This window comes from Felis catus, chromosome A3 (assembly GCF_018350175.1).
Source record: "Felis catus isolate Fca126 chromosome A3, F.catus_Fca126_mat1.0, whole genome shotgun sequence".
Taxonomy (NCBI): Eukaryota; Metazoa; Chordata; class Mammalia; order Carnivora; family Felidae; genus Felis; species Felis catus.
The window spans coordinates 30790138-30803192 of NC_058370.1; the positions used below are offsets into that span (position 1 = coordinate 30790138).

The window sequence follows — 13055 nt, forward strand, 5'->3', positions numbered from 1 at the left end:
ATATATTTTTTAATTTTTATTTTGAGAGAGAGAGAATACATGAGCGGGGGAGAGGGGCAAAGGGAGAGAGAGAGAATCTTAAGCAGGCTTCATGCTCAGCATGGAGCCCAATGCGGGGCACGACCCTGGTATCATGATCTGAACCAAAATTGAGGGTCGCATTCTCAACCAACTGAGGCACCCAGGTGCCTCCTGGAAATCCTGTTTTTATAAGCAATGTTTGGTTTAGGCATTGGCCGAATGATGACATTCTGTCAGATGGGAGCAAAGAGGATGACTTCTGGAATCTTCTGGGAATTATCTTCTCATTCTTTATGAAAGACACAAAGAAAAATAACCACTCTTCTGCTTCTAGAAATCATTGTTTCTGGTACGTTTGGAACTCCTGCAGCCATCCTGGGACCATGAAGACTCAGATTCACACGCTGATATGTGGGAGCCTGGCAGAACAAAAAGATGGAAGGAATCTGGGTTCTCGTTGACCGGCCTGGAAGCTGCCATTTTGTCATGGCAAACAAGTAGCTTCCTCACATGCTACTTTGAGTTTGGCGATCCACCTTTTTATCTTCTTTTATTGCACCCATAAATGTCATAACTGACAACGTGAGGCTTGAAGAGGTTGGGAAATGTACTTATTTGTCAAGACATACGACCATTCCCAACAGTATAGGGATTTGTCACTAAAAACATATTAAGAGATAGATATGCAGATGGTGTGTGTGTGTGTGTTTGTGTATACTTGTATATAGATTATACCTAAAAGGATTCTGTGAAACTGGTAACAGTGCTTACCTTTGTGGAGAGAAATGCCTGAGGGGCATGGTTGGAAGGGAGATTTACTTTTTCGCCTTTCCTATTTTGCATCCCAAACCGGCATTATTTGTTCAAACAAGATGAAAACTCAATAGCATAAAATGTAAATGACATTGCAGAAAATAAAATTAGTGATGGTTCAGGCAAACTTAAGAAAGTCTAGAACGCCATGCAACAGGTCAAGAGATGACATTGATAAGAGAGAAGATGACAACCCTGAAGAGAAAGCATGGAGCCCACCACAAAAATGGAGCAGAAGAATTAAAGGCATGAAAGGATACTTTCCTGAGACCAGAAATGATTGATGAACATCAAAAGACCTGAACTGCACAACCCTAAATAATAAGGTACACATATGCAAGAGAAAATATTTTCCGCATGTTGGTAGAAAAAAAAGTGTGAGAATTTTGCTATCAGAGGTCATCTCTCTCCTCATTTCTTTCACTATTATTACGAATTATGATTAGACTGGGGCGCCTGGGTGGCTCAGTCGGTTGAGCATCAGCTCAGGTCATGATCTCACAGTTTGTGGGTTCGAGCCCCGCATCAGGCTCTGTGCTGACACCTCGGAGCCTGGAGCCTGCTTCGGATTCTGTGTCTCCCTCTCTCTCTGCCCCTCCCCCACTCGTGCTCTGTCTGTCTCTGTCTCTCAAAAAATAAATAAAAATGTTAAAAAAAAAAAAAGAATGACGATTAGACAATATCACCCAGGCCAATAAAATATAACTACACTAAATACAGAATGCGTCTTTATTTATCCAACAGAGACACTTTCAAAAGTGTATCTGTAAATATTTTCATACAAGAAAATCATACGTAGCTTTCTGAGAAGAATAAAAAAAAAGAAAGGAAAGCTGGAGATTCTTGGGGGAAACGGAGGCTCTGGGATATAAAATCAAATATTCTAATTATTGAATAATTTTCTTATAGAGAGGTAGTGTTGGAAAACAATTTCCATAAAAATTTAAATAAAGTGAGAAAATTACAGTAAAAATAAAAGAGCTGAACTGTGTTTCAATAACAGAATAACAAAGAATCTGACATTTCAGTGCATCCTGGTGAAGATTTAATACTTCAGGTATATTGAGAAAAGTAATTCAGTCTGGACTCAGAATTCTCGCTGATAAAGAAAGTGGGGCAAATGCTACAAAATCATATCTTAAGCAGATGTTATGTCCATCATTGTCTTGGGAGACTATGATGGCTGTGCTCTGGAAGACAGACACACGCTTGGGGACTGTGATGGATCAATACTTTTGAAATTTAGAAAGCCCATTAATTTAGTAAAAAAAAAAAAAAAAGTTTTCTCCTCGTTTATCCACATTTCCCGATAACAAATGTTATGCCTCTGTTAATATCCATAGGTAACTGCCACTACAGTACTTTGGGAATTATTTATCAGCAGAGTTCTAGGATTGCTACCCAAGAATTCTTGGCTCCATTAAGGTGTTATTCATAGGTAAAGGTAGCAGGAATATATTATTTATAGCTTAGATATGTAAAGTCTGAGAAAATGTATCATTCTACATACCCCTCTTGTAAGGACACTGTCCACATGAACTCTGGGGTTACATTATTATTTATCATCTAGCTGGCTAGCTAGCTATAGAGTGCAAATGGGGGAGGGGCAGAGGGGGAGGGAGAGAGAATCTTAAGTAGACTCCACGCTCAGTGTGGAGCCCAATGTGAGGCTCAATCCCACAACCCTGGGATCATGACCTGAGCTGAAATCAAGAGTCAGATGCTCAACCAACCGAGCCATCCCGGAGCCCCATGCAGAGTTTATTTAGAGATGGGAATGACTGGGGCAGTGGGGTGTGATGGAGGGAGTACCAGGGCAGGAGTCAGCATATCAGATATTAAACATAGACCAAGGTGTGTCAGTTACTGATTATGTGGTCTTCAGCTGGTTATCTTAATTTTCAGGGTCTCAGTCCATCGTGTAAAAAAGAATTCCACTTTCTTAGGCTGCTGGAGGATTAAATAGGATAAAAGATACAAAATTAAGCTTGAAAGGGTGATAAAAATACATGTATTTCAATTAGGGTTGCCCAAGAAGTAGACTCAGGGATAAGGATTCATGTACAGTTTATTGGGGAGGTGATCCCAGGAAGCACTTGTTGAGGAGTTGGGGAATGAGGCAGACGAAGGAAGGCAGCCAGTAAACATGAGTTATCAGGCTAGCTACCATTGGAGGCAACTGGGGCCTAATCCCTCTGGGGATTAGATCTGGGAGAAATCTGAGGTCTAAGAGACTGAAGTTCAAGAACTTCAGAGTTATCCCATCTGTGGGGTGAGGGAGGTGAGGTATCTATACACCCATTCCCATCAGTCATTGGTGTAGCTTCTGGGGGTGGGGCTAATGTGCTGTCAGTTGTAGCCAGCACCCTACTCATGCTCCAGCAGCCCAAGGGAACCCCCAGGGAGAGAGTTGCCCGTTCTGGTGGGTTATGGGAATGGGTGGTTCCCAGGGGATACAGGTGGAACCCCGATGGTGTCTACTACATTAATCACCTTTCAAGTGCTATTTCAAACATATGCTAATAATTATCAAAATAAATATTTGGACAAACAACTTAATGTTGAACAAAGTCTCTTTCCCAAATATTATCTCAAGACCTACTTTGTTGGTGGGGACAGCTCTAGCCTATACATGCCTCTGAACTCCTGCGACCCCATGGTATGGCCCTTCTCATATCCTGTGGGTCTCATTCTCCCTGACGCCCTTCTCTCATTCCCCTCCCCCACCCCCACTGGCCTCTAGCCAGGGATTGGGAGTCCTCAGCTGCTTGGGAAAGACTTGTTAACTGACAGAATTAAATCCAGGATGCGACTTGGTTTTTCACTCATATATGTTCCCATTCCATCCAGAGACTTCATTTCAGAGGCAGATGCCTTCGGATGAGAATGGTGTGCTGGAAAGGCCTGCATAAATAAAACTCATGGATCATAGCTAAGCCGCTTCTTAAAAACCGGATTCCATCTTTTCTCCCAGCAAAATGCTTATGGAACTGCTCACATGGAGAGAAACTAACTGGCTTGAGTTACTTGCCACTCTGAAGCAGCCCTCTAGGGACATTTCTGATTTAAAAGCATCTTTTTATCTCACAATTTTCTCTACCCCCAGATGTCAACCCCTCCTTCTCTTGGTCTCTATCTCCCGGGTGCCAGCCCCTTTGCTGGTTTGGCTAACCATCCAGGTATCTCCTTCTTTCTCCCTGACCCATGTGGTGACTTACCCAAGTCGCTTCTCAGCTGGAGAAGGGGACTTTTTGCCAACCAAAGATGACCCACTGGCCTGAGACCTGCTGTGGGTGAGGGAGGGGTTCAAGAGTGACAATGGTCCCTCCCCTGCAGGAATTTTTGTCTCCCCCCGCCCCCCAACCTCCCCTAAGCCTGGCGTCTTGAAGCCATCCATCCAGCCATCCTCACTCCTGGGAAACAATTGAGGGCCTTGATTTTTTCCATCTTCATTTTTTTTTTTTTTTTTTTTTTTTTTGGTTCACAGGAGGTGAAAGCCTTAGAAAAACTCAAAACCAGTGCCTAGAACAACCCACTGCACGTTCCCAAAAACACCAGTGATATGCTGGTGGCTTTATTTTCTGATAGCACGCAACAGAGCCGCCTGCATTTTTTCCCACTCAATTGAGTGACTTTTTGATGGATTTGACTGGTTGTTTTGGCATCGCATAGGCACAAACTGGAGCTGGGGCTCCACGGAGGCGGCAAAATCAGACATGAATAATAATCATAATAAACCTCCACAACGTTTGCAAGTTTCCAAAGAGCTTTCCCGTGCATTTACCTCGTTGCATCCCGAAGCGCCCTGTGACACAGGCAGGGCTGATGTTATGGCTCCCATTCTCCTCACGGAGGACACAGAGGCCCAGGCGTGGGTGACAGCTTATCCCCTGTCCTGACCAGACCTGGATTCCTGGCCGGGGTTCTTTCTATGTTGGCGGGGATAAGAGATAAGGGAGAGAAGCTGCCTGGCGGGGCTTCTATAGCAAGAGGCTGGGCGAGGGCTGTTCAGAATATTAGCTTGGGTGGTAGGGCCAGTTAGGGTTCGGGGAATCAGGTTCTACAGAGGAAAACAAACATCGGGGCATTGGACGTCAGGCTGAGGCAGGCCCTGATGAGGTCTGAGCTAGTCCTAGGACCAGTCTGCAGGACACTTTGCCTGATTATCTCCTAGGCCTGGTGCCAGGCATAGCTGTGAGGTGAGCATACATGGCCTGCAGGGCTCCTGCTGGGCTCCCAGTTCTACCATGCAAACCTTTCTAACAGCTCCCATTGGCCTCTGGCACACTTCTGCTCCCCCTCCCCCCCCCCCCCCCCCCACTCACTCCTCCTGGCTTCATCTTGCTGGCTTCTCCTTTCCCCTGGTCCGTTATCTCCATCCTCCTCTACCCCAGCGGAACTCCCTGCCCCACCTCCCCCTTTCCCAGATCCAACTGTCTTTGCTCACGGATGTAACAAAATGCCTACCAGAGAACACCTCTGAGGTCCTCTCTCTTCTCGGGTAAAACACATTTGTTTTTGTTGGGGCCTTCTTGGGACACCATTCCCTCTTGCCTTGGCCCACGCTGACAACCTGAGACGTTTGCTTCCTGTTGACGTTCCCTTTGAGGTGCCAGTCCCTTTGCTGAAGGTATCTCCTTCTTTCTCCCTAACCCATGTGGAGACCTTCTAGTCGGTGTTCAGCTGGGGAAGGTGACCTTGACAATAGAAGGCAACCCACTGGCCTAAGACCTGCTGTGAGTGAGGGGGTCAAGAGTGACCCTGGTCCACCCCGGGAAGGCGTTCTTGACTGCTCAGTTTCACCTTGATCCTGGGCAGCTGAGACCTGGGAAGCTGGGTTGATTGGCTGTGGCCCCAGCCCCTCTTTTCTAATTCTTTGGAGCTCTCCTTCCTCCTCCTCTCCCCCTCTTCCTGTCCCTGTCATCTCTCTCTCTCTCTCTCTCTCTCTCTCTCACACACACACACACACACACACAGCGGACTTCCTGTGTCTTTGTGATCAATCCCTACTCTTCTCAGGGAACTGATATGCCCTTCCCCCAGGTTTTTCAGATCTCAAGGTGGCAAAAATGGAGCTCTAATGGAAGTCCAGACTCTGTTGGGGGCAGGTTTGGGTGAGCTGGTGAGTTTATCTGGGAGCTCCTGACACTCACCAGAAGGAGCGCGCCGCGAGTTTGTGACTTGCCGTGAGGTGACTGCTTTTTTTGTCATTTTGACATATCTTGTGTCTAACGCTCGTCTCCCAGTAGACAGGAGCCTCTTCCCTGTCTTGCGGGGACCTCATGAGATTCTCTGAATGGGATGCTGTCGAGTGGACATGGGAGGAGGGAGCAGATGTGGACGGAGGAGAGGTTGCTGTTCCGGTCCCTGCGCTCTGCACAGGCCTTTGGTGCCTCATCTGCCTGGGGGCTGGCAGCTCCCTCATGGCCTCTTCCGCTTGAGGGCCACATGCTCCCAGGCTGCAGCCCCCACCCCTCCCACACACTCAGGGAGCAGGCAGCTGGTGTGAGGTCGGTGCTGGGCGCCCAGACGGGAAGTGAGGAAAGACCGTGCCGGCCCCTGTGGCCCGGTGCAGGACACAGACTCCAGGGTGTCCCTGGGGACGAGTCCTTGCCCCTGGGGATCGTGGGGGGCTCTGGGTCCTCCCCACCCCGCCCCGATTTCCTTTTGAAGGGCCTGACAAAGAGGAGGTCCCTCTCTCCCTGTCCCCCCACCCCCGTGCCAAATGTGAATCTTATTTCATTTATGGCATTTTCTTTCGGTGAAAAACACATAGTTTGACCAATTAAAGCCTCTTTTGGACTAAGCCCCTGACAGAATTGGGGAGGCAACTGAAAAGGACGTCCTGTTCCTATGGGTTTTCATCTCTCTCTTGTTGTTTTTTTTGTTTTTTTTTTTAAAACTCTTGGTCACGGTTCAGATTTAGAGGGAAGCAGTGATGGGAATAAACTATGTCCGTTCTGGCCTCCTGGCGGCTGTCGAGATCCAGCTCCCAGCTGTGAAGCCAGGGTGGGCAGTGAGGCCAGGCGGGGAAGCAAGCGCAGGCTCCGAGAGGCCCCTGGACCCTGGCATCTGGAGAGGACAGAGCGGACCACCCCGCAGAGGAGGGCGAGGGGCGGTAAGGGAGCCAGCCCCGCAGTGGGTGTGAGAGGCAGGAACCTACTCCGGGGAGCAGGAACGTCAGCGGGGAGAGGGCAGGGAGGTCTGAGGACCTCTTACTAGCTGAACCTGGTGGAGTGAGGGGCCGTGAGTATAAACAAAGGAGCGTGGACACAGCACCCTACACGGGACCAGCGGCACTGTCCTGTGAACCCTGGGGACTGGCTGCGTGGATCCGGGAGGTGGGGCTGGGGCAAAGGAGGACACACACGGCAGGTGTGATGCGGGAAAGGTAGCTGATGGGTAAGTCTCCAAGACCCTTTGGGGTCTTTCAGGATCACGGAACAGGTGGGGTGCCTGGGTGGCTCAGTTGGTGAAGCATCGGACTTTGGCTCAGGTCATGATCTCATGGTTTGTGGGTTCGAGCCCCACAACAGGCTCTGTGCTGACAGCTCGGAGCCTGGAGCCTGCTTCAGATTCTGTGTCTCCCTCTCTCTCTCTGTCCTTCCCCCTCCCTCCCCTCTCAAAAATAAACATTAAAAAAAAAAAAAAGAATCTTTGGAACAGGCAAGGTGGGAGGTGGGGCCAAGCATGTCCTGCCTGTCAAGGGGACTCCACTGGTACACGTGGGCTGGGAAGACCAGGGAAAATTGAGTGACAGGAGAGTGCAAGGAAGGAATGAAAGTAAATTTTCTGGGCAGCTACGGACGAGGCATGGTATCAGGTAATTTATACATGCCTCATTTTATTCTAGCAAAATCCATTTATTCATTCACCAATTTATTTATTTGATCATTCAACAAACACTTATCGAGTGCTTTCCCTATATTAGACACTTTTTTGGGCACCAAAGGTATGAATCAAATGAGACACGGCCCCTCCCTCAAGAGCTCACAGTCCTGATGGGAGGAACCTTCTGTCAGGCTGGGTAGTCATGGATGGCTTCCTGGAGGAGGTAACCTTTGAGCTGAGTTTGAAAGATTTAAGTAAAAGGAAAATGAAAGAGTGGTGATGGGAAATGGTGGCGGTGTTCCACGTGGAGGAGGGAATATGTGGGCGGGCATGGAGATCTGAAGCACTGCCATTTTTGAAAAAGTATTAATGGTTCCATGTGATTGAGGCCAAGGCTCTGAGACAGTCTCAAAGGTGTAAGGTAGAGGTGGGCTTTGCGACACTTATTTATTTATTATGATTATCGGTGGGTGACATGACAAGATTGCCATTTTCCATATCCCATTCCGACATTCGTGTCAGAGGGGGCCAAGTAGGGAGTCCTGTGAAGGGGTGTGGGCATCATTTGGAAGCGGAAAGTTCGGGATTAGGGCAGTTGCTTCGGGGATGGAGAGAAGTGGACGGTTTGGGGGCTGGTGGGAAAGACGGATGGATGGGACAGGACTGGAAGAGCAGGGTGAGAGGCTGGCCACAGCCTGTAGCTCAGGCGATCGGTGTGCAACCCCTGCCCTCAGAGCCCGCTATCAATACGAGGAATTTAGCGGTGGAAGACACAGAAGTGGTCCCTCTTTTCATGGGAATGCCAGTCCAGGAGGGAAGACAGTGAACAAGAAGTGAAGAGGGTGGGCACGCAAAGAGGGGCAAAGCAGCGGGTTGGGGCTTCTGCCTGTGCTTTTGGAAGGTTTCGACTAGTGCGGCATCTCTAGGGAGACCAACGGAACCAGATGGGAGAGGGGGGAGGTTCGAGACAGAGGGTGGCAAGCAGGACTTGGAGTGATTCCCTCCTTTCCCAGATGGCAGGGCCACCGAATGGGTATCGTTGGCCACTTTACCGAGAACACAGGTGGAAGACCAGCATTGCAGGTGTGGACCTGCTACATTTGGGTGTCCACAGGGCCTCCAGGTGGTGACGCCCAGAGGGTGGTCCAGTAAGTAAGTGTGGCATTCATCTGACGGCTCAGAACTGCATAATTCAGGTTTGGGTCTATTATTATACATGTAGTGGTTGAGGCCATGGGCTGGGGGGTCATTTAATGAAAAGAATGAGTCATGGAAATAATTGGCTTTCCCTCTCACCTCTCTCTGTCCGATAAAGTAATACAATTCTCATGAACTTTTTGGGGAGATAAAATATGCACACAGTGAACATTCAAACGGCACAAGAGGGTATACAGTGAATGGCGAGTTCTCCTCTTGCTCCTGATCCCTCACAACCCAGACCCCTTCTCCAGAGATACGTGAGTTTCTCATGTATTCTGGAAATGTTCTAAGCCTATAAAGCGTTTTATATAAATGTTAGTGCATTATATTTACTTTCTTTCTTTTAAAACTTAAAATAAATAAATATCTTGACAATTATCCCTTATTAGTAACGATAAAAATTTATCTCATTCTTTTATTTTATTTATTTTTTTAAATTTTTTTTTCAATGTTTATTTATTTTTGGAACAGAGAGAGACAGAGCATGAACGGGGGAGGGGCAGAGAGAGAGGGAGACACAGAATCGGAAACAGGCTCCAGGCTCTGAGCCATCAGCCCAGAGCCTGACGCGGGGCTCGAACTCACGGACCACGAGATCGTGACCTGGCTGAAGTCGGACGCTTAACCGACTGCGCCACCCAGGCGCCCCTCTCATTCTTTTATAGAGCTGCATAATACTCCACCACGTGCAGGTCCCATAATTTAATTAGCCAGTTCTTTATAAGTGGGAATTCAGTGTGTTTTGAGGCTTTTGCTACATAAACAATACAGCAAAAATATCCTTGTACATACATCACTTAGGGATTAGTTTTGGCTGCATGTAAGAAAAAACTCAACAGAGATTTAAACAAAGTAAGGAAATATTTTTTTCTTATGTCATGAGAAATCTGGGGTAGGCAAATGCTGGCATTAGTTTAGTGGCACAATGATATCACAGCAAAGTTCTCATACTCTTTTCCTGTGGTTACAAGGTGGCTGCTCCAGATCCAGCCATCACATCCTCTTGCCAGGCAGGAGGCAGGAGAGAAGACAACAAAGGGGAGAAGGGTACATTGTCAGCAAAGTCTGTTATCCTTTTAAAAGAATTTTCTTTCTTTTTTAATGTTTGCTTTTGAGAGAGAGAGAGCGAGCAAGTGGGGGAGAGGCAGACACACACACACACACACGCACACACGCACAGCATCCGAAGCAGGCTCCAGACTCTGACCTGTCAGCACAGAGCCTGATGTGGGGCTCGCACTCATGAACCATGAGATCATGACCTGAGCTGAAGTCGGATGCTCAACCGACTGAGCCACCCAGGTGCCCCTAAGGGACTTTTCTAGAAGCCTTCCAAACATTTTTCTTTTTTCTTACATCTCATTGGTCAGACCTGTGTCAAGCAACCATCTCTGTCTCAAGGGAGGCTGGGACATATCTTTTAGTTTGGCCCATCGCTCTGCCAACAAAATCAGGTTCTGTCGTAAAGAAGGAGAGAATGGGCATTGGGTAGATGTCTGGTAGATTTTCTCTCGACTACAAATTCTTATAAATGGAATTGCTGGATTAAACCCTCCTATGCATTTCAAATTTTGATGATGCCAAATTGCACTCCAAAGGTGTTTTTACCAATCGCAGTCTACAATGTGCAAGAGTGCCTGTTTCCCTACATCATTGCCCACAAACTGTTGCCAAACTCTTTATGTTTTGCTAATCTGATGGGTGAAAAACGATCTCTTACTGTTTTAATTTGCATTCCTCTTATCGTGAGTGAGGTAGAGCATTATTTTACCTGCTTAAAAACATTGGTATTTAAAGCGTGTCAGGAGAGGGGTACCTGGGTGGCTCAGCCGGTTGAACGTCCGGCTTCAGCTCAGGTCATGATCTCGTGGTCCATGAGTTGGAGCCTGAGTCGGGCACTGTGCTGACAAGCGCCGAGCCTGGAACCGACTTCCGATTCTGTGTCTCCCTCTCTCTCTGCTCCTCCCCCACTCATGCTCTCTCTCTCTCTCTCAAAAATAAAAAAAAAAAAAAATTTAAAAAATAATAATAAATGAAGCGTGGCAGGAGAAGAAAATCCCAGAAAGGAGAATGAGAAGTGTGGACTGGGGAAAAAGAAAAGCAGGAGAGGTTGGGTTCAAAGAAGGGGAGAGAGGAGCTTCAAGGATGGGAGGAGGATGGAAGGGACACCATCAGATATTGCAAAAAGGAAAAATAAGGGCGAAGGTGTGCCCACTGGGTTTGGAAACATAGGGCCACTTGGGACCCCAGAAGGCACCCGGAAGGTTCAGCTGGAGTAGAAACCAGGTGTAGAAACCAGGTGAGCCTCCTTTCCTGCAAAGCCTTTCTTTCTTTCTTTCTTTCTTTCTTTCTTTCTTTCTTTCTTTCTTTCTTTCTTTCTTTCTTTCTTTCTTTCTTTCTTCTTCTTTTTTATTGAGATGAGTAAATGAATTCAGAGGGGTTCAATAACTTGCTTAAGGCTTCTAGAGCTTGTATGGGAGGAGCTAGGATTTGAGTCCCAGTGGGTTGGACCTCCAGGATCTCCCATAGTGAACCCCACAGAGGCTCTGGTGCAGGGAGAGTATTTGTTTAGAACTGCTGCCCTACAGACCTGGAAAGGGCCTTAGAGATGATGGATCCCCTTGACCCATTTAACTAGTGGGGGGACTGAACATGACTAAGGTGAAGAGCCATCTGGCAGAAAACGGGAGAGCCTTGCAGGAACGCAGATCCTGCTAGGATTCAGGGCATTTTGTGGAATTACTCTTTTCTCTGGCAGGGACGCTAGTGATACTTGGGCGAAGTAGAACCCACCTGTCTGTCAGCACCTTAGACAAAGCAACTTCCCTGAGTCCCGGGGGGAGTCCCCAGTTTCCTGAATGATGAGAGAGTCCAAAACGATCAAGACATGGCTACATTCTGGGTTCCATCAGTGGCCTTTTGGGAGTGGTCTGGGAGCTTAAAGCAGACCCAGTGCCTGTGAGACAATTACTGTTCCATCTTCTGATGGCAGATCCTCTAAATTGCCCCCACCTGAAGTCACCAAAATATGTATTACCATCTATCCTTGGCTCTCAATAAAGCCAACCAGATGGCCATATCTCTAGCTTGTTTGATGATTTATTTACCCATTCATTGAAAGCACTTTTATAATTAGAATTAAAATAATTGATTGTTATTATAATAAAATATTATCACCCAGATAATCCCTGTTGAGGAGTTTATGTAGGGTGGTAAGGTGCTCAGCCTCTAAAGACAAATCATGGTCGGCTAAGGCAATCGTGGTAATATGTTCCTTTTTAGCTAGATACTCACTTTCCCAGAAACTCTTGTAACTGGATGGTGGAGGGTCTCATGTGACACGGTTCTGGCCAATGAGTGTAAGAGACAGGCAGGAGAGGAGCATTCCCTAGCATTAAATCTTCTACCTTCTTCTGGCCTCAAATGTGGATGGTACCTAGAGCAGAGGCAGCCATCTTGCAAAAGAACGTGACAATTACAGATCAAATAGGTAGAGAATGGTCGTCCTGCAGAAGGGCTCCGTCAATGCACATGCCCACGAATAGTGCACACACATGCCTGTTTCCCCAAACTCTCACTAAATGGCTGCTGTTACCTGTTTGTAATCCTGACAGTACGATCAGTTTTGAAAAGGTATCTTACAGTTTCAACTTGCATTTACTTATTTATGATTAAGGTGGAGCGTTTTTTTCTTATGTATATTGGACATCTGGATTTCTTCTTTTGTGACCTCCTGTTTTCATCCATTCCTCCATTTTTTTTTTCCCTATGGGATTGTTAGGCCCTTTCTCATGAATACAAAAAAGTTTCTTGTGTGTGTGATTTCAGAAAATTAGCCTTTGACAGATGGGTTGCAAGTTTCACCCTCCACCTGCTGTTTATCGTTTGCCTTTCTGGATGGTATTTTTCATCCCTCAAACAATTTTAACTTTTATATGGTTGTAGGTAGCAATCATTTCCTTAATGGTTTCTGGGTTTTTATCTTATTGAGAAAGGACTTTGCAGTCCAGGATTATAAGCACATTTACTAATTTCTTGCCTCCGAATACTTTCATGGTTTCTTTTCTACACTTAAATATTTGCTTCGACTGGATTTTATTTTGGTCCAAGGAGTAAGATAAGGATTCCCTTTATGTTTTTCCTGCCCATTCTGAGGGTCCAGGCTCGCATGTTGGGAGCTGGATAAGACA

At 46.8% G+C, this 13055-nt stretch overlaps 1 long non-coding RNA gene across 4 annotated transcripts in view; it reads left to right on the plus strand.

Moving 5' to 3' along the window:
• LOC109498065 overlaps positions 1-13055 on the plus strand; it is a 79156-nt gene that overhangs the window by 13697 nt on the left and 52404 nt on the right. The window contains exon 3 of one of the 4 annotated variants that reach the window (XR_006595333.1): positions 356-1549. The exons of the other annotated variants lie outside the window; for them this stretch is intronic. This is a non-coding gene — a long non-coding RNA (uncharacterized LOC109498065). Of the gene's footprint in view, positions 1-355; positions 1550-13055 lie in introns of those variants that run through there. 4 annotated transcript variants of the gene reach the window in all.